The sequence below is a fragment of the Acanthopagrus latus genome, chromosome 8 (assembly GCF_904848185.1).
Source record: "Acanthopagrus latus isolate v.2019 chromosome 8, fAcaLat1.1, whole genome shotgun sequence".
NCBI classification, from domain to species: Eukaryota; Metazoa; Chordata; class Actinopteri; order Spariformes; family Sparidae; genus Acanthopagrus; species Acanthopagrus latus.
In genome coordinates, this window is record NC_051046.1 from 23,137,299 (window position 1) to 23,155,714 (window position 18,416).

Sequence of the window (18,416 nt, forward strand, 5' to 3'; positions counted from 1 at the left end):
CTCGTGGCAAAATTGCACCAGACATGCTCATCTGGTCCGCACACATTCTACAGCCACATATGACAATGCATGAGCATAGCGCAGTAATCCATACGTTATTGTAGCTGAAGAAGGGCCTGCTTGCTCAGGCAGATTCTGTATATAGGAGACGCTGGGATCAATTGTTTCCGTTCTCCGGTTTCCTCTCATAGTTTTCTGTTTGCTCCATTAATCTGAATCAATTGAGAAACAAGGCTGTAGATGCAAGGTTATGATACATTATTGATGACTCGTTCATGCGGGACCTCCTAACGTACAGCGGCCTCAAATAGAAGCTTGAAAGAACAATGCTTTTGTCACTGCAAAGGGTTGATTGTTCACGTCGGCTTTGACGCTGCAGCTGCTGACAGAGTTTGTGTGAGAGGCCATCAGGGCCAAAAAAAAAAAAAAAAGCACAAGAATGATGGAGACAAAGCCAGCTTCATGTTTTTTTTTTTCACACTTTTGTGCTCCTCTCTTCTTGTATTATTATTATTCTGCTCGCGGCTGACACAGCTCCCCCTGCTCGCTCCACTCCACTCATATCGTCGTTCTAGGGCGGGAATTAAGTAGTGCTGCTGTTTGAGCTCGGGATGGGAGTGGGGAGGGAGAGGGAGCCGGGGGATGCAGAGAGGGATTTGATGAGGATGTATGGACGTGGATGCATGTGTGTGTCCTTTAGCTGGCACACTCACACACACACACACACATACACACCTCCACTTAGTTCACTCTGGAGGCTTGTGTGTGTGTGCATGCGACCGTCAAGCTGAGCCCCACCCTCGGTCAAGGCACTCACGACCTGATCACACTTCCTTTACTTAATGTGAGTAGATGGTCTCTTAATCCTGTCCATCGTCTTTGCCTTTACTTTAAAAGCATGGTTCAATGTTTTGGAAAAAAAAAAAAAAGTACTTAGAAGGGTGATTTAGTATGAAGTCCAAGTCGAGCCTAACCCTCTTCAAAACCCAAGTTGCAAACAAACAGCAAATGTTATTACAAGGAGTGGATGTTAATCAGTGAGCCCTCAAGGTGTTGATAGGTGGGTTGACAAGGGCTGACCAAAAGCTATTTGACGCCTCCAAGTTTCTATGGTTGCCATGGTAATCGGCGTCCACATAAGTTGTTCAAAGAAGGAGACATTACAGCATTACGTGAGTGAGAAATGGAGTTCCTCTGTGGCATTTAAATAATCTCCTAACCCACGCAAATAAAAAATACAGACAGGGAGCGTTTTATGCTCCCACAAGCACGGTGCTGTTACGAGTGCAATCTAGACCCTCTACACTCGCAGTTACTTAACACCCGCTTGCTCAACTTTGAAGACGCTGGCTTTGGCTGATGTCTCTCCTTTTTATAAAGCCCATGATTACAATAATAGCAAAATGGAAAATGGAAAATAAGTGTGACAAGTTGTGTCGAAGGTGAGATCAATTCCAGGTAAGTGCTCGGAGCTCAGATGGGGCCAGGCAAAACATCTCATCCTGTTTCCATCCTGTAAGTCGCAAGAACTCAGACTGCAACGACTGGGATTGGTCTGCCTGAGAACGTCATATTTTCTGTCTTCTCCTCCGTTTGCGGCAGTGCTAATACAGGGAACGGGGACATGGAGATTCCCCAGCAAACACACCCACCTCAGCGATCCTGACCAGCCGGCTGCTGTACCTCTGGGTTATAACTCCTGCAGAGCCGCTCTTCCCTGCTTGTGTGTCTTTGGGTGAGAGAGCGCGAGGCAGGATATCCGGAGGCAGCCCTCCCTGCAGACACAGCCAGTCAGCTCAGCCGAGCACAGAGGCACGTCTGCCAACCAAACGGGTCGGTGTGCAACGCAGACATGCCAGTCTTAATGCTCATGATAGCATAGGCCACCTGTACTTGGTTCACTGTCATCAGCTTCAGTTTTGGCTGAAAAAAAATTCTCTTCTTGGTCCAGATGTCTCTTCTCAATTAGGAGGAGAATTTAGGAGAACGTGTTTGTAGTGTTTTTGAACCTTTCATTTTACCTCATCAAGTCATTAAGTCTGTGTTTAGCTCCAAACTAGTCATGGACACAACATGCATCAACATGCACTATGCCGCAGGCTGGGAGTGTGGTTTATGGACGCAGAGCATTGTTAATTCTTAAATTTAACAGCAATTACAAAATCTTTTTATAGCTTACTAACCTTATCTTGTTGTACACTCAATGTATTTTAAGGCTCAGAGCTTCCCATTAGCACTGCTCTAGGCACACTGACACTATCTATTCATATACACATACATATTTGTACTGTGTTGACAACCTGGGGACATGTGGACAAAATAGTCTATCATTTTAATTTATGAGCTATTAAACTTCAAATATTCCTTCAGCGCAGCAGCAGATGCAGCACTTAGACATAAAACTGTGCCACCTTTGTGACAAATTCCTCTCACTGAGCTGTAGAACGATATTTTGTATTCACAGCCTCACTGCTCTCTGCAGTCCTTAGTGTTCAGTAACAGTCTGATAATCATACTCAACACTGAGCATCTGTGATGTGCCGTGTGGTTCAGTCTTTGTGTTTTGTTGAGAACTTGCAGTACGAGGTTTAGCCAGAGTTGTGAGTTTCTTTCTCTCTGCTTTCATATCCTTCACAACCACCCTCTGGAGGCTTTCAGTCGCCTTGCTGAGGCTCCAGTTGTTTCTATTGTCACCTAAGCACCTGCGCCCCACACTAACAAGCAGCCAGCGGTCCAGGTCGAGTCCAAATGAGCGATGGGCGTACAAGCTACAATACTGTCAAGCCTCCAGAATATGAGAGAAAAATAAGCTCCAGGTTGTACAGAAATAAATTTCTCCCTTCCCTTTTCCTTTTTTAAGAAATAATACATAACACTCCTGAAAAAGAATGTGTATAGGTAATAATGACAGCAGTGACTAACTGAGCATCATCGACTTCATCACGATGATGATAACGGTGATGCTTGTTGGTGTTGGTGTCTCTGATGACTCACACACTTATTTTATCTTTGCTGCGTCCCGAGATGAGGTGTTTAACACTATCAAATGAAAACCGACCAGGAGTGTTAGAGACAGGTTGTTTGCAAAATACCTGCTATTGTTTATTTATTCATTGTTTTTGCATCGTGTCAGAGTGAATGACAGGGAAACGGGCAGCAGCAGAGGGACAGACCGACGGGGTAGAAGACATGATGGCCAGGGGCTTGGTGAGGCAGCGAGGCAGATCGCGACAGCCAGTCCATTTCACCTGTGACTGTAACAACAAATGAGTGTGAACAGGTGTGTGTGTGTGTGTGTGTGTGTGTGTGTGTGTGTGTGATCAGTCTCATACTAAACAGCCACTGGAAGGACTGAGGAGGGTGAATCCGTCTCTGTCTTCACCTCTCTTCTCCTTCTTCTTGTCTGTTTCTCCCTCTGTCACAGAGACTGATGGTCTGCGTACCTCTGGCAGTGAAAGCATCGCCACGTTCCCTCGCCACCCAGAGGACCCCGGGGCAGAAAGGGTAAAAAATGGCCACTCGACATGCATTATAGCATGCTGACATGTTTAGAGGGGATGCTCTGATTAACAATGAGGGCAGCTGACTCACACACACCAGGCTGCCCAGACTGAGCAGGGAAAAGCGCAAACACACCACTGGCAACACACAGCGGCACGCACTGCAGCCTCTGCTCCAACATGCTCGCAAATTAGCATTACACAACATATGGAGACGGGGGGTTGCTTATGCGTGGACATTTCACACTGTAGATCAATACTGGAGAGAGCTTAAACTTAGAGTGAGAAACAAACAGAGATCCAACCCAAATTCTACATAATATAAAATATTGATTCAGCTTTCAAAAACTGATCTCTGGCTGTCTTTGTATTATATTCTTTATCGAAGAAGAGCATGAGATTGTAAAAGTGTCTAGATAAAGAGAAAAAGAAAAAGAGAGAAAGTGAAAACAAATCAGACACAGATTTCTATATGTTTTTCTTTTTATGTTTGCATTTGCAAACATGCAGTACATGTGGCTGCAGAATTTTCTTTTAATGTGAAAGACTGGCTGTCATGGCTGCCATCAGACTTGGTCCATCCATGGTCAATGACAGTGCTTTGCAGAGGTGGATTTCATTGTTTGATGTTGAGATTTAGTTCCCATCGGTCAGTTTGGCAGGAAGAATCGTTCATATTGTTTGTTTGTTCGTTTATTCAGTTGCATTTCCGGTACAGTGTTGTTTAGCAGTGAATCATGTAATGCACAGTTCTCAGCTCCTCTTTCTCAAACGATCACGCTAATGGTCAACATAACACTGTAGTTCAAAGCAAATACATAGCCGCAACTTCATGATTATGTGTACTTTTAGACAACACAACAGTGGATAATGTGTATATTCACCTTGACATTAAACTGTCATGTACTGAAGGTAAGCCAAGGGTGACTAACTGAACAAGAACGATGAGCTACGAATGAAATGAATTGTTTGTTTTTCATGGAAACGGTTATTATGCTTTCCTGTTTTCCATTGGCTAAAATTCGACAACAGTATCCAAGACTCAGCATACAATTGGCTGGCTCTCAGAAAGAAAGAAACGAGAGAGAAGTGTAACGAGGAATCAGTTCAGTTCGTTCGCGTGAAAGAGTCGTTCCTTCGAAGTGATTCATTCGCAAACGATCCATCTTTAGTGCTTTGCAGTAATTGCTGGTTTTATTCAGGGTAAACATTTTATCTTTCAAGGAGAAAGTTTAGTGAGATCATGAAAATACTCAACACCACACTTCGACTGTAAAAACACAATGGTTTGCATCTTGACCTGGCAACTGTGTCTGGGTCGTCTTGGAACCTCGGTGGTTTGATCCCTGGATCCCTGGATCTCGTGCCTACATGTAGATATCCTTAGGTGAAACACTCAGCCATCTCACTGATGACTGTTCTGTTGGTGTGTGAGTGCTATGCATAGCTGAACAAGGAGACCTACAGTAGCTTCCATGGCAGCCTCTGCCATCAGCGCATGGATGTGTGTATGAATGGATGAAAGTGACAAGTGTCGTTAAGTGCCTGAGTGGTTTCTAGTCTAAAAAAAGTGCCAACAAATGCAAAGAGAGGTTTATCTAACTGCTTACAATGCTGTATTGATAACATTGGTAGGCCAGAGACTGTATTTCTTTTGAGGACTTGTATGTCTGAGGTGTCTGGAGTGCGTTTAACCTGAAGTACTTCCAGCAGCCAGCAGGGGGCGACTCATTTCTTCAGTAAATTGTTTTATAATAAGTTTATGGCCATAATTGCTAGTTTCAGGTCTTCTTCAATACATCATCAGGCTAATTGTGAAATTCATGGTCCAATTTAAACAAAGCAAAACAAAGCAAAACTTGTAATGCTTGGCTACCTTGGGTTTGATAAGTCACAAATGCATCCTTTGCTCCTCCCCAGCAGTGGTACCCCTGATCTTGTGAGTGCCCGGCCCCTTCACGAGTGGCCCCCTTCCCTCAGTGAGTTGCGCAAGCATAACTTTCTTCTCTGCATTGAGTAGAGTATTCATAATATGCTTCTATCTGACATTTCAACATGAGGCACTACTTGTTTACAGCAAATAAATAATGAAAACAAGATTTTAAAAAAAGGAATGCATTGCCAGTCAGACAATTTTGACTGTCTGTCAAAGCCTGTGCTGTGGTGTACAATATCTAGTGAGCAGCATTGTGGTGAGTTGATACTCCTTAGGGACCAGCTAAAAAGATTTGTTATGTGGCACAGGACATTTTGTTGTTTGTTTCTTGGAAAGACATGAAAATGACATTTCTGAATTATTTCAGTCACAACTTAAAGGTCCCGTATTATGAAAAACAAGTTTTCTCTGGTCTCTACATATATAAACTGGTCCTCCCTGAGCCTGCCAACTCCCAGAATGAGGAAAACAAGCGATTCCTGCATGGTCTCTGCAGCCCACCCACTGATGAAACAGTGCTCCTACAGGCTGCTCAGATTCTGCTGCAGACTGGAGACAGACACGATGCCAACAGTGTCCAAGGGTTTGGAGACTGTGTTGGAGACAAACACAGCTTTTCACTAGCTGTTAGCCATTAGCTACATGTTAGTAACTGTAACAACACATACGAACAAATTAACATTATTCAGACACACTAACCATTCTGAAACGTCCTGCTGCAGCCACAGAGTCTGTACTTCTCCAGGAGCCTCTCCTTCTGGGTCAAACTGGTATGGTTGAACGACAGCATCTCCGCGAGCCATAGCGATACATGTATATATATATATATATATATATATATATATATATATATATATATATATATATATATATATATATATTTTTATGTATATACATCCACCATAACATAGGCGCATGCTACTGCTAGCCTGCTAGCATCCTCTCCCTGAGAGGGATGCATAGCAGGCAAGGCAAGCAGCAGCTGTGTGAAATTGATGAAAAACAAATAGTATAATATGGGACCTTTAACCATTAAAATGTTTGACTTCAGATATTTGAATTGCAGCTTCATTGTATCGACCCAAATGACGGTGAATCGTAATCCTACAAATTCATCTGTAGTGTTTTTGTGAATGTCTGAGAGGAGAGGTTCACAACTAACACATACACCTGGTTACAAATAGAGCAACTCACATGCATGGGAATGTTAAGTAAGAACAGAACATGATGCCCCGCAGAGTTGCCTAACCAACAAAGTGCAGGCCACTCAATCAACAGGATCAATACCTATCCAATTAACGTAATGCTGACGAATAAGTAGCCGCTGCTGATCGCCTGGCTAGATTAGGTTTTTCTTCTTCTCGCCAGCGATATAATCACTCTATCAGGGGCTCTACTTTGATCCCAGTGCACGATACTGTGTATTCTGTTACCTGTAATGAGAAGGAGAGCAGCGTACCTGAGTGAGAACCTGAGAGCTTAATAGAGTCAGGGAGGATCGGTTTTCCAGCTGCCCAGCTACTGTTTCTGTCGTCTGCTCGTAGGAAAAATACGTCAAGGGTCAATTCAGGGCATAGGGGGGAAAAACTGTCCTTGTCCGATGAGGTGTGTGTCATTTGAGGGCTTTGAGAGACACTTCTGCTCAGAGGTGCCAGGATTAAAAGTACTGCGAAAACTTTTAGGTGCTGCTGTACAGACATCACATCTGCACGCCGTCATAAATAGACGAAACGAACGTCCCAACCGTTCTGATTTGATTTGTTATGATCCAAGCAGTCTGGAATTGAGCAGCAACACTGTCTGTAATACTGATCCAGGATCTGATGAACAGGTCGAGACGTTTTTCTCAGCTTTGCCTTCTTCAGCCGAGGAATCCAGAATGAGATCCTTTATCTCGCTTGGCAAAAGCACAGAAACGTCTTTTTATTTATCTATCTGTATAGCTCCTCTTTTGGCCGACGGCAGCTCCCTGCCTCAGTAACAGGCTTCTCACGCCAAGAGCTTCTCACGTCTTTAGGCTCGTATAAAATGCAGCTGCAAAGCTTTCAGCCAAATGCCGAGACACAAATTGAGTGTTGGGAGTGTTTTTCCAGGGGTTGCTTGATAGTTTTAGACCACTCTTCTTAAAAATGCCTCGCCTCTAAGATGGAAAGAGGGAGCAGAGGACCAGTTTCTTATTTTTACGGATCGGAGACTGAAATAAACTGGTCAACACCACTTTGCAGTTCATACAGCAGAGGATGAAATCAGAAATTATTTTAATAGTTTAAGTGTTTGTGAGTGATAATGGCTACATCCAGAAGAAGAGGAATATACACATGTAACATTTGGATCTTAAAATAGAAGATGAAAACAAGAGGTCAAATTAATGACAGAGATGGACACACTGAGACGACCGAGACAGCGGACAGTGCTGCCCACCTGGTAGCCTGCAGTCTGCTGTATAGGATTCCTTTAATGCTGAAAGGGATTTGAAGTCAGTCCTTGTTGATAAGCTGTGAACCTGCTTTGAATATGAATTACTTCACCCTGAGCAGCGCGCACAATGCTGCCTCATTTGGTTTGATTTAGCCCACCGAAGGCTGTGCCGTGTTGAATATCTTTACATTAACAGGACCCATTTGGACTCTGTAAATCAGCCGTCACTCACCATTATAAAGCACAGGGTTACTAATAATTGTTTATAGGAAGGCTGCCATCGTTGCTCCAGCACCTACTCCAGTTGTATCCAGTTTGAACACAGCAATAAATGCCCTACTCTTTAGATTGAGACATTAAAGGTGCATCATGCTGCTCTTTATCTTTTATATATATCATTCAAGGGTGGACTGACCCTGTGATAGTCATATGCACAAAAAATAGATAGCTTAAAGCAACATTATGTAGAAATCTTTTTTTTTTTTCGTGAGGTATGGTGCCCCCCCCACAGTCGGACATAATGTAGATGCTGGCTAAAAACAAAACTCATTATGTCATAACAATGTGATGTGTTGAAAACTTGTATGTTGAGGTAAACATGTATGTAACACTGTGATCCTGCCCTCTCACTGAAGTTACACAGTGCAGAAACAAGTGATGGGGACGGAGCCACTGAGACAGAGACACCATTCAGCTTATTACAAGACATTGTACCACCAGAATGACTTTTAGTTTAAAGTAAACAAGTTGAATAATTTGCTTTAGGGTGCAGGAATCAAGAATTATTATTATTATTATTATTATTATTCAAATCATTTTTTTTTTTAAATTTTATTGTGGATGGTTGAGGTAGTACTGACATACAGAAATTGCTGGCTAAGCCAAAGCCCATTGTAAAAAATCCAAACATTAACCTTTCAAAGCCAGTAAAGGAGAGAAGCGTGGGGTGAGTGGGAGTTATGAGTCTGCTGCTTGAGTCAGCATTCTTCCCCGATCAAATCATCTCTCATTTGTGCTTTGGAGGGTTTTTTGCCGGTTTGGTATTATAGCATTCATAGGGAAAAAAAGCATTACTGTACCGTTAACATTCCGACCCTGGCATGCGAACTAGGATGACTTTAAATGTGGAATTGAAATCAGCCTTCCCCTCCTGCTATGCCTAAGTCTTGGACGAGGCAGAGTAAAGGAGAGGAACACAACTGATATCCAGATGTCTGTTTAACAGAGATGAGGTTCACCAGTAGCACCATGGAAACACTCACCTGGAGAGACGACGACGGAATGGTGAAACATATGCAGGTAACAAGGAGTAATTGTGTGGATGTGGATATCAGACACCACTTCATATTTCTCCCCTCTAACTGCCAAAGGGAGGCGCCTGGGCCTGACTGTGTGGGACAGTTTATATTCACAGTGTGAAAATGTGCTGCCCTCAGCGTGATTTATAATTCACATTTGTCTTCCATTTTGTCCCCCATGCCATGAAGTAGCAAATTTTCTTGGGGTTGCCTGGTTTTAAAGTATATCAGATATACTCAATCAAAGACCAGGGAACCCCAAATACTGACACTTTTATAGAAATAGCTTATTTTGATTCATAATGGAAAATGAATGACTACAAAAATATAAAATAAAATTTAAGAACTGTATTAAATTGCACTGAATCACACAAAACCTTCCTGCAATAAAAAGGCTCCAGAATCGTATTGGAGCGTCTCTATGTAGGTGCGTCTTATAAAGGAGAGATGCACACCCCTAAAAATCAGATAGTATATAAAGAGGATATTGTCCCCCACCACCTACACAAGAAGCACTAAAGGAAGGGTTCTCCTTATGGCCAGTATGGAAAGGAGGAACAATTACAGCAAGAAAAACTTTGTCAGTGTTCATAATTTTACATGACTATTGTTTAAAGATACTGAACTTAAGAACATATCCTTTATTTTATAAATACCATCTCAGTAACAAAGAAACTAGTATCAGTCTTGGACGAAGATATCAGCCAGTCAAAAAAACAAAACTTCAGCTGAGTCTTTGACTGTGTCGAAGAATTAGCATAGCTGGTTCAATACTAATAAAATAATCTCCAAAAGGTGTTTAAGGTATTTAGAGCAGGTACTGAAGTAGCGTTAATAGAAATGAAAAAAGCAGCACCGTTTATAAGAAATCAATTATTTAACTTTTCAAAATGAACTTCACTTCTCTGAAATTTCTAAACCCTGCTCATGAGGCCTTTGAGTTTGAAATGACAATAAAAAACACTAAACAGGACAAAGTAATAAATCTTCCCCTCCATCTCTCTCCCTCGATATTCTAAGATCTTCAGCTGTTCCACCAAATTAAGGATTTTAGCAGCCATGGTCCGGTCCTTCCGCAGCTTGATTCTCATGAGGATGCAGAGGCTAGCAGTCCCTAGGCACACCAGTCTCATCGCTGTTTCTATACCGACACTGTAGCCCTTCAGGATTAGTCCAAAACAGGCCAAAGCCACTCCCACTTTCAGAAGCCACCACAACCGATCACCCCATAGCAAATGCGGAGCAGAAGAACCCACTGAGCAACAAAGACGACACCTCCTGGTTGATAGACAGACCGACGGTGAAATATGTTTGATTAAATTGTCGAATTGTTTCATAACAAAACGAATGCCATTCCTATCAGCCTCAGCTTTACATTGTGTGTTAATTAGCTTTTGACTTTTATATTCACATGCCAGCATTATCTTTGCGAGCACATTAGCATGTACCTCAAGCACAGCCCTACAGTTACTCTCGTGCCCTCATCAGGGTATTATCCTTTGTGAACGTTCCTCCACATCAGCAGATTGCTCAGTAATAACCAGGTTACAAGGCATATTATGTTTGTTTTAAACTGCTGCACAAGACCAAATTGAATGAATACAAGTTAAACATGGCACACTGTGTAATTCCAAAGTTGAATTTTTTTCAAATTTTCCCTGCAGGCGGCTGTTTTGTTTTGCAGGCTTAACACACTACCTCCATTCAATCAAGGGCTGGTTTTTGACACAATGCCTGGTTTTGTCTGGATGAGGTTTTAGCAACCTCTCATGTGATAACTAGACGGAATCTGGAAAACCCCAATGATGCAGCTCTGCGTGACTTGTAGACTACAATACCGTATCTGTGGTTATAAAAATCCCTGATGCAGACTTTGCTTTAAATGATTGTATCTATGCTTTTAATCAATTGTTGATTTAGCTTGCTCCTTCTATGAAACTTAGGTAGAAAGCTAGGCCCGGTCCATGGTCACTGCGGATGAGGCTGATATTTTTAATTCTAGAAATGGAGCTCGGACTCCAGGCCCCCAAACCCCTCCCATCGCCTTGTGTTAGGAATTGCTGTACTACTACCTACACTTTTTCACCAGCTCTTTTAATGACCCAAATACATTTTGTAAGGTTGTTTAATCAGTTTTAAAAATGAATAGCTCCTTTCCAGCTCACATTGGCAATGGGGGCAATCCATTCACAGACTATGAGGAAATATGTACTGCTTTTAATAGTCAATTTGCTCCGCTGGGCATCTTTTTGATAATGTTATTAGTTAACTGAGTCATACCCTCAAACCACAGGCTGAACTAAAGGGCAATGTTTCCTCACAAAGCTTCAGTTTGTCCTCCATTAGTCTTAGTCCTACTATTCTTAGTATTGATACTAGGAAATGAACTGGTACTTATAATCTGGATGCTCTTTTTCTTAAACTCAGCTCCCCACAGCCTAGACAACAGCTTGTGTTCATTTGTCTAGTGATATTAATCACCCTCTCTTCAGAGTAATTTGGCTAAAATCCTGGTACCTAGTAAATTATAAGATCAGGATCTACATCCCTTTGTTTTTTGTACTCACTCCCTGTTAGTCTGGACCTATGCATAGTTACATCTCTGCAACATTCAGGGTTTTAAATTTCTTTGCACTATCCCTGGATCACTAAATTTCTTCTGCTGCTCTCTTTTAAGACTTGTCTAAAGCATTAGATACCGTTGAACATTCTTTTAGAAATGGCTAAAGGCGTTCCACAAGGTTCACTGTTTGGACCAATTTCAGTAGTGATATTGGCCCCTCTCCAAAATCCTGTAAATGTAATCTTTATGCAGATGACTCAGTTTTATATGGCACTTTTGGAAAGAATTAGCCATAGAACATTCTCACACGGCAGCCATTTTCACCAGACATCGTGCTCAGGATTGAAAGCTCAAGTGTCTTGCTGCCATTTTCCAGATTGCAAGTCCAAAGAGCAACCAAAAAGACAATGGACAGTGGAAATCTGGAGGGACATTTGACCATATTTTAAGATAAAGCATAACTGCTAATCCCCTTAGCTTCAGTCAGACACATTGATAGCATTACACAATACGAAAGGAAAGGCGTAAATAAGTTCATTTGCTGATCAGCTGGAAAATGGTGAAATTATAACACTTTGTAATATTCATTATGTTTATAGGACTTGCAACCTTGAAAAAATGGCCGCTTTGTGAATATCTGGTCCCGGGGCGTATTGACTGTCTACAATGTTCATTTTATTCACTCTAACTCCAACTACATTACTATAAGTTAGTGCTAAAGACACTAAATGCATGATTTTCACTAAGGCTATCCATTCTGAATATGTAAACAGTCATTCAGGAAATGGCATGTGCTTCGACAGTGCTGCTATGTACTGTCATCTTTATCAAGAGGCTGGCTGGCCATGTTTTGACAGTGAGACGGCACCAGCATTGTTTTTTTTATCAAATTATTTATTAATCTATAAAGCCACCCATGCAAATGCTTCCACCACATATTTCATAGGATCAAATAGGTTGTTGCTTCACAGTCCATTAATCAGAACTGAATTAGGAATCATCCTTGCCTTATTTGTGGAATAATCTGCTGTGAGAGGAGCTTTTAGCATCTTTGAAACAATGTTGATCCACCTGTTTATCGATTAAAGCAAATCCAATGAAATACAGGTTGCCAGTTATGCTGTCTTTTACCTATTTGTCAAGGTCATCAGGGCTAACTTGTGTTAAAAGGTGTTTATGTGAGTCCAGTCTCAACTATGTGTGTGTGTGTGTGTGTGTGTGTGCGTGTGTGCGTGTGTGTGCGTGTGTGTGTGTGTGTGTGTGTGTGTGTGTGTGTGTGTGCACAAGTTGAGTCTCAAGTAAACCAAAGCATTTGCGTATGCCTTTAGATTTTTGGTCTACACTTTCAGGCAACACAACAGCGTTTGTATGTTCAATTTATACGACGAATCAACAGTATCATTCTAGGATTGCATGAAACTGGTTGTCGGGGACACTAACTGAAACAGACCTGATACAGATGCTGTCTCACCGAATAAGCCTGGTGTTTCATCGACCTGTCCCCTCCTTTTAATTCCACTCCTGTGTTCCCAGCTTCTCTTTGCCCTGTCTACCTTTTTCTCCACCTAAATGCCTTCCCTCCCCGCCTCTTCTAATCCATTCTGCTGGATCTGTCCCCTTCTCTGCTCTCTTTTGCGCTCCATTCCATCCTGGGCACCAAGTGCTAATCTGTCTATTCACACCCTCCGCTGAGAGAGCAATTAACCTGATCAAAACTTCCTGGTGCTGAGATCAAACAAATTTCAGCAGGGGAGTGGAATAGGAGGACCAACAGAGACGAGACGCTGGGAAATCAGAGGAGAGGCGTAGCGAGAGAGAGAGAGAGAGAGAGAGAGAGAGAGAGAGAGAGAGAGAGAGAGAGAGAGAGAGAGAGTCTTTGAAGTGAGAGGGAGCAAAAGTTGGACAGGACCATCTGGTGGGACCTTTGGGTGGCCGCGTCCATCGGCGTGAAAGCGTTTGTTCAAACAGTTTTTTTTAAAATAGCTGAATGACTCATTTCTCTTCTCCTGCACGCAGCTCACACCGCTGCTCATCAGACCGCAGCACGCCGGCTGCTGCGATCTCATCTCAGCCCCTCTTGCCTGTGAGGGATTAAACTCTTAATCCGCCAGACTGAGGCTTGCTATTAGCACCGACAGGGCTGTGACTATCTTGGTGTTTTCTGCTGCATGTGTGTGGTGTGGTGTGGTGTGCGTGTGTGAATGCTGGTGAGATGGACGGCGGGCAGCTGCAGGTGTACTGTATGGATGTGTGTGAGATTAATAAAAAGCAATGAGGCAGGCACATGGAGGGGTGGTGCAGCGCATAAACAAGTTAGCTGGTTGAGCGTCGGAGGAGCCGGGCGCTCCCATATCCAGCACCTGTGCAACATCCAGACTGAGAAAGCTCTGTGTAGGCTGCATGAGCGTTTCCTCAGTCGGTCTGCATTCGTGTGATAAAGCAGAAGAAAATGACGGGCAGTATTTAAAAGGTGTATTGCATCACTGTCTCACCGAGGCAGATAGCAGGGCGCCCGATCCGTTCAGCTGTGACTGAAGCGTCGTCTCTTTTGTGAGAAAAATAGCTGACTGAGGACTAATAGGCCAGCGTGTGTGATCAGTCTCATGTTGCATACACTAACCAGCCCGGGGCACATGCTGCACTGCAGGTTAATGACTAGTGATGGAGGGATTCAAGAAGCGGGATGTCTGTGTTTTCAGCACACACACACACACACACACATACACTCATGCAGACCCCCACCTCTTCAGTTTCCATCTCTAGCCTCGCTAATGTGTTGTCTGCTCCTTTAGCAGCCATAAGGGCCCGGACAAAGTGTTTGCTTGTTTTAGCAGTCCCCTCAGGCGCACGTAACCTAATGAGCTGCCTCTCAAGGACAAAGTGGGTGTGCACAGCCAGCGACGCAGATGAATCTGCAAGCACGATGATATTTTTCGTTTATTTTCTCTCCGAACTTTCACCTCGTGCAAATTTATGTCCAGTGGCGTAGCAGTGGGAATGATACAGCACGCGTTAAATCTAGAACAGTGCAGGTTTTCAAAGGCAGGCACTGAGCTCTGTGGACTGTTAACTTGTGACACAGCTAAAAGTTTGGCCACCCGTTCGCTGTCACTTAGGCATGGTGTCACTGCCCTTTGCTCCGTCTGTGGAGGAGAGATCTCCTTTTGTATCTGTGGAATCAGTCTTTAGTTCTGTGTCATGCCCACGCGTGGGATTACAAAAACGCAGCCATTGTACATAACATGCATCTCCAGGTTATAATATAATATGTATTGGTGGATGGGAGGCTGTGGGCGGAGTCCAAAAATTTGCAGCCAAGGTACTTTCTTGGGTGACACCCATGTGTTAGATAAAACATGATAAAGTCGTGAAGAACGTGGAGTCACCAGACTTCATGGAAAAAACACTCAATTTGTAGACTAAATGCTGTCTACAACACTCTCTTAGGTATTTGGGCGTACTTTTTCATTCAGCAAATGTTAAATATGGGGGTAAGTATTCAACTCTACAAATGTATGTGAAAATTGGTATAAGACTAAAACCTATCCTGTCTTTGGCCATTAGATAAAAAAACAAAAAAAACAAACTATATTCCATTTCTGTCTCAGTATTTCACAGTTCTTATTAAAAAAGACAAAAATAAATTAAACTCACTTGATGTACCTCTCATGTGGTATAATACCCAGGTCTGATATTAAATTATAATTAGTGAGTTATAGCGTTTTCTTAACAGATATAATTAAACATTTTGTTTCTTCTTTTTGCACTGACTTCACAATGTTTGGACTCTGAGCTGGCTCAGGTTCAGCTTTTAGCGGAGGTGATTTGGGAGGTAACAGGCGCCCCCTGTTGCGCATGAAGCGATGAGGGGACCGACAGGAGACGCGGATGAGAGCATCTCCTCGCTGTCCTTGAATGTTCACATTATCCGAGCGAGAAGGCAGAGGTGTCGAGCCCTCGCTCCCTCTCCAGTCCTGCTGAAATGTCATCTTCCTCTAACAGGGAGCCCACTACTGCGCCTGCCGTCACACTTGCGCTCGAACTTGAACTTGGGTCCCGGGAGTCTCCTGTGTTGCGCACCACGGTTCTGACTCCCCCCTCCCTCCCGTCCCTCCTCCTCCTCCTCCTCCTCCTCCCCTGCTCCTCCTCTCCTCCTGCAGCACCACTAACCGAGCCGTAACGGGACACTTTAAGCGCACCAGACCTTTTACCCGTGACAGGCTCAGACTCTGTGCGCGCCGTCCACCGGATGATGCGGACGCCGCGGAGGTGCTCCTCTTATTGCTGCAACATGGGGACCTGGAAGCTCGTAGACACCCCGATTTGGTGCTGAATGGTCGGAGGGACTGCGAGGAAACGAAGGGGATTTCACAGCCACCGTGCGGAGATGAGCGGCGCTCCGGACGGTAAGTCATAAGTTATCCTGCCGCCTTCAGGGGCTTGTGTTGTGTCAGTGAATATTCTCCTGAAGTTGTGATGCTGCGGCAGACACTTCACCTGAGCAGCGCCGGAGCTTCACACGGACAGAAGCGTAAGACGGAAATTTTCAGAGCCCAAATTGTGCCATTTTCATGAATGAATTAACTGTAATGTAAGAAACAACACTTGGCTCTGACTTCAGGCGTTCCGTAAAATTTTTTCCCCCTCTTCATGAAAACACCCAAAGGAGACTCTCTGATGAGATTTTAATTAATTGCCCAATTTCACGGAGCTTAATTGGAAGGTGTGGAGAAGGGCGAGAAGTAGTTGCGGAACAATGTGTGTGCGCGCTCTGGCAAGTTGAACTGTGTGTGTGTGTGTGTGTGTGTGTGTGTGTGAGAGAGAGAGAGAGAGAGAGATGAATAGAGAGAGAGAGAGAGAGAGAGAGAGAGAGAGGAACTCGATCCATATTAGAAGGCAGGTCCCTCCACCAGCTCCTGGCAAATGCAGCTGCTGTTGACATTGCCCATGAATATGACAGAAGCTCCCTGATCCCAGGGGTCCCTGACTGAATGCTGAATGCAGTATGACCCCATCATCGACAAAGTCCATGTCAGTAAACCCAAAAAATCAATTCAGAAAAGTATAAATCAGTAAAAAAAATTTGTACACAAGTAATTTCTGCTTTAAGTTTCATTACAGCTTGATTTGGTCCGATTGTACTTTGTCTTTACAGTTGAAAAAAAAAATGCAACTAAAGTCCTAGCTGAGATCATGAGTTTTATTGGTCCATCATTCATGTCTGGCCGAGAACCAAACCAGGTCGAGCGAAGCTGATAACAGCAGTGTGCTCCTGGAAACACCTCCTTCGGCTAACTTTACACTGAGAATCACCAGCCACAACCACGGGGAATACAAATCGATTAATACACACTTCATCACTCTCTCCTCCTCCTGTGAGGTGGAAATGAAACAAGAGCAGTCGTGACAGAAGTGATTTATTGGTTCCACCAGTACAGGATCCTATCCTCCTGGATCTGAATTAGTGACGCATGTTGGTGCGGTCCAGTGCTTCAAACTGTCTGCCCTGTCCAGCCACATATTCAATAAGCCTGTGGTTACTGTAGATAGACACTGAGCAGCAGGCTGATGATAATCTGATGCTATAAAGGCTGCTGTGAGCAAAATATGAAGTGACTGCAGGTCTGTATTATTCTCACAGGACACTGACTGTGCTCACCGACAGTGTGGTGAGTCAGTGACCGATGAGTGACGAGTGTGTGTCAGAGACATTTGCACCTACTCGTGTGCGCAGACCTCGGTAGAAAGGTCTGAATCGGCTTTTTAAAATTGCTGTGGCATGTGTAGAAAATGTATTACAGTGTCTTAGTCCCAACAAAAGCTGGCAGGAGAAAAAGAGCTGGGCAGCCACACAATCAAAAGCCAGCTTTAGTCTACAGTTAGCGGCTTGATACAAGAAGCAACCGCACAATGAGTCTCAAAGGATGATTCCAGCTGTTTCAGCCTGCGAGCAACTGAAAGCCTCTTCTTTTATCATCCGGCACTGTAACATTAGATACAAAATCCGTCTCACACGGTGCCTTTAAAGGTCTGTCACTGGTAGAATGTGGAAATTCTGTTTATCAAAACACAACTTTGAATTATGCACTTATGAGCAAGTACACAATTAAAAAGGTGTCACAGACATTTTTGAGCTGCACCCAAGGGCGTACTCAGGAGTTTTAAGGGGAAATCTTACAGCAGCAAAAGCACAGGTGCAGCTAATAGCATTTATGATGGCAATCTGTAAGCAACCGTTACTAAGCTAAGTCTTTACACCTGTGATTTGGCTGCTATGAAAAAAAAAGAAAAAACTGTCAAATTGTCAGCTCTCAAACATCAACAGTTTTTTAGTTTTTTTTTCCTCCCACTGCCTTTCTTTTTGACCCCCACTTCTAATGTTTGCATGCAGGTAGCATAATTGAGTGACTGCAGTTGGAAAAAAATGACGAACCGTGAGACAGTCAAAGTAAATAAATAACAAATACAGCAGGTTTAAATTACCTCAGTTGCTGAAGGCTTTGATACACAGCACACCATTCTGGGCAACTGTAACATCTAATAGTGCCAATAAGTTTCAGGGCAATTGTGTTGCCAAGAAAAACATTTTGGACCCTGTGCTTCAGTGTCTGTTGCTCGGATGGCTGCCCATCTACGGCAGCCAATAACTCACTCAGAGTGTGAATAACACATCAGACCTGAATGTTCTTTTCTACTGTCAT

At 43.4% G+C, this 18,416-nt stretch overlaps 1 protein-coding gene across 3 annotated transcripts in view; it reads left to right on the forward strand.

Moving 5' to 3' along the window:
- The first annotated feature begins 15,404 nt into the window (after positions 1-15,404).
- Positions 15,405-18,416, forward strand: part of kcng4a (potassium voltage-gated channel, subfamily G, member 4a) — a 28,266-nt gene continuing 25,254 nt past the window's right edge. For 2 of the 3 annotated variants that reach the window (XM_037105893.1, XM_037105895.1), the window contains exon 1: positions 15,405-16,121. The gene's annotated coding sequence lies outside the window, so the exon portion shown is untranslated. Of the gene's footprint in view, positions 16,122-16,233; positions 16,247-18,416 lie in introns of those variants that run through there. The other variant, XM_037105894.1, reaches the window with a different exon arrangement.